The following is a 3,269-nucleotide window of genomic DNA, read 5'->3' as shown; positions in this document are numbered from 1 at the left end:
TACATGCTAATCAGTAAAGGGTAATGATGATAATAGCTAGGATAACTGCTAAAAGAATAGTGAAAGTATTCATAGCTAACAATTTAGGGAAATGAAAAGGTGGATATATTTGATTGATCCAAAAGAAGCAGATAAAAGAGAAAAATGTATGTTAAACCAAAGAAAGCAAATAGCAGTGTGACAGATACAAAATTGCATATATTAATAATAACTTAAATTGTATAGACAAAAATCTTCCAACTAAAATGTAATTTATGATGCTACCACAACTTTCTGTCAGATGTCCTCATTTCTCTTTTTTTAAACCCAGCACTCTGTTATCTAGGGATTTGAGTACAGCTTTGTAGGTTTTACAGGCAAGAAGCCACCATTTGTAGAATTCCTATTTGTCATTCCTTCCTGATAGCCTTCTCAATAGCCCATATTTCTAGTCTACAAACCCAGAAATGTCATATTTGATTTAAAAAAAAAAGCCTTGAGTATTAACTTTTTCATACTGATATGAAAGAGAAAATAATATTAATATCAAAATTAATTATTATTTAAAAAGCTTTGAATCCATCAAGAACAAATAAAGATAACTTTCACTAACCCCAGATTTTATATATATATATATATATATATATATATATATATATTTTTTTTTTTTTTTTTTTTTTTTTTTTTTTTTTGCAGCTTCATGGTTGGTTTTGGCCAAACTTTTAATTTAGTATTCTGTAGTTGTTTAACACACACTTAAATGGTCTTATTGGGGGAGGGGGAAGGGGAGGTTCTTGCAGATTCCCAAGGAAATGTCAGAAAGGCAAAATGGCCAGCATTATCCATTTGCATTTTTGGGTTTACTGGGTGATTATTTCCTTACATAGGCATCTGATTTCAGGTTTTTCATACTGAGATCATGGAGGTTTTAGTTGGAAGACACCCTGAAATCTTATGAGTAGCATACCCCAACCACCCTCTAACAGCTTGTTTGTATAGGCAGAATGATTCCTCTCTCCATTTTAGATGGCTAGATGTTTTGTGGAAGATCTTAGAATTGCTTGCCTCACTTACTGGGAAAAATCATATAGAAAGTGGCCTTTAGGGACACTTTAACTTGGAAAGTTACAACACTAGTACAACAAGTCTTAACACATTTAACATTTGCTTGTTGAAAAGCAATGCCATAAAATCAAATAATATTAAACATGTTTTACTTTTTTCCTCACAAGAACATAAAAATTATGGAGGGGAACTTAACAGGGAATTTAAAAAAGGTAACACAATTTTTCTTTTTAGTAGTCCTTGGATAGTTATGACAGAATAGTTTCCACTTTTTGTTTGTTTCTTTGAACTGGGATTTTGGTCCAAAGTTTTGTTTGTTTCTAGTATCTGCTTCTGCCTCCCCCTCTATCAGATCGGCTTCCTCCAGGGCCACCACCTCTTGGTGCTCCGTGGCTTGAACTGCTGTAGGAATCACGTGGAGGAGGGTACCCCCTTTCCATAGAAGGGGGAAGCCCTCTGTCTTGTCTCCCAACCCGATCACGACCGCTTGAGTAGAGATCACTTCGGCTGCTTAACTGTCTCGACTTCCACCATACCCGCCACGTGAGCTGCTGTAATCATCATAGCGACTGCTTCCACCGTGAGATGGCGGGGGCCCTCGTGTAGGTGGAGCACTACGTGAGTTACCATAACTCTCATATGAGTCTCTGTAGGAACCTCCACTTGGATGATCTGAATAGTCACGATCACGACCATATCCATCTCTATCGCTATAGCCTCTTGAGGGATAGTCATCACGTGAACTGGAATGACCATAGTCACGGTAAGTATAACCTCGTGGTGGTGGTGCATAATCTCTTGTATCACGAGAACTTGGGTAATCTCTGCTGGAATAGCTGTCTTTAGTAGAATACCCATCATCTCTTGGGGACAAATAAACATGTCTACGAGAAGGCAGCGGTTCTCTTCGAGGTGGACCTCCGTAACTATCTCTTCCACGTGATACAGGAGCTCTTCCTCCCATTCCACTGCTGCTGCGAACAGGTCCTGAAGGTGCAGATCTCTTAGGAGGAGGACCCCCACTTCTTGGTGGTGGTCCTCTTTTTACCGGGAGTGGTCCCCTGGAAGAACTCATGTTAAAATTCATGAAATAGCCACCATCATCCATATGACCTCCCTGTAAGGGAGGTCCCCTGGTTCCTCCACTTCCTCCTCTTCCACCTCTAAGACCTCTTTTTTTTTTTTTTTTTTTTTTTTTTTTTTTTTTTTTTTTTTTTTTGGCGCTTAATGAGTATATAGTTTAATCTGAGGCTTTCAACCCTTTGACCATGAAAATGAATTCCAAGGAATTAGCCAAATTCTTTTTTCTCTCTATTCAAAATTTAACATTTATCTTATTGCCTGTTTTTTTTTTTTTTTTTTTTTTTTTTTTTTTTTTTTTTTTTTTTTCAAGAAAAGGAAGAAAAAGAAAGAGGAAGAGGGAGAGAGGATGGGGGCATTGCTTTATTGCCCGGGCTAGAATGCAGTCTAAATATGGGTATGCCTATAATTGTCCTTAATAATGGAGACATGAAAGAAAATGAGGGAAGAGAATAGCAAACAAGGAGCCAACCAAGATTTCTTTTAAACTTCTAAGTTGCTATGATGTGGTACTGATAAGAGTGTATATTTTGTATATTTAAAGTGGAGAGTTCTATAAATGTTCATTACATTTACTTGTTCCAGATCTGAGTTCAAGTCCTGAATATCGTTGTTAATTTTCTGTCTCATTGATCTGTCTAATATTAATGTTGAAGACCTCTTGGAGGGCCTCTACTTCTTGGAGGTGGAGGTGGCCCACGCCTACCACTTTCAAATGATGGTTTGGTGGCTTGTTCCACTTTGATGGCTTTTCCGTCTAATGACTTTCCGTTCATGTCTCTGGCTGCATCCTTAGCGCCTGCTGGGCTTTCAAAGGTGACAAAAGCAAATCCTCTTGATTTGTTGGTTTCACGGTCTTTCATCAAGAGTACTTCCACTCTTCGTCCACATTTGCCAAATACTGCTTCAAGAGCTTTCTCATTTGTTTCCGTGTTAAGCCCACCAGTGAAGAGCTTTCCTGGGCGATCTGCTTCAACCATTTTTTTTTGTTGTTGTTTTTGTTTTTTTTGTTTGTTTTTTTGCCAGTAAGTCGGAGGGGTGACAATGGGTTCAAGCTCCAACGAGCTCGCCGAGAGAGGCTTCCTAGCAGCTTAGCACCAAAAGCGGCTGCCGGGTCCGAGTACCGAAACGCGAAGCCGCTAGCA

The 3,269-nt window shown here is 38.6% G+C and overlaps 1 pseudogene; it reads right to left on the bottom strand.

Annotated features, from left to right (window-relative positions):
• Window positions 1-997: 997 nt before the first annotated feature.
• LOC120363610 (RNA-binding motif protein, X chromosome-like) lies at window positions 998-3,269 on the bottom strand (annotated as a pseudogene).

This window comes from Saimiri boliviensis, chromosome 3 (genome assembly GCF_048565385.1).
Source record: "Saimiri boliviensis isolate mSaiBol1 chromosome 3, mSaiBol1.pri, whole genome shotgun sequence".
NCBI classification, from domain to species: domain Eukaryota; kingdom Metazoa; phylum Chordata; class Mammalia; order Primates; family Cebidae; genus Saimiri; species Saimiri boliviensis.
Note: the sequence above shows the minus strand (reverse complement) of the source record. Positions and strands in the feature narration are given on the sequence as shown.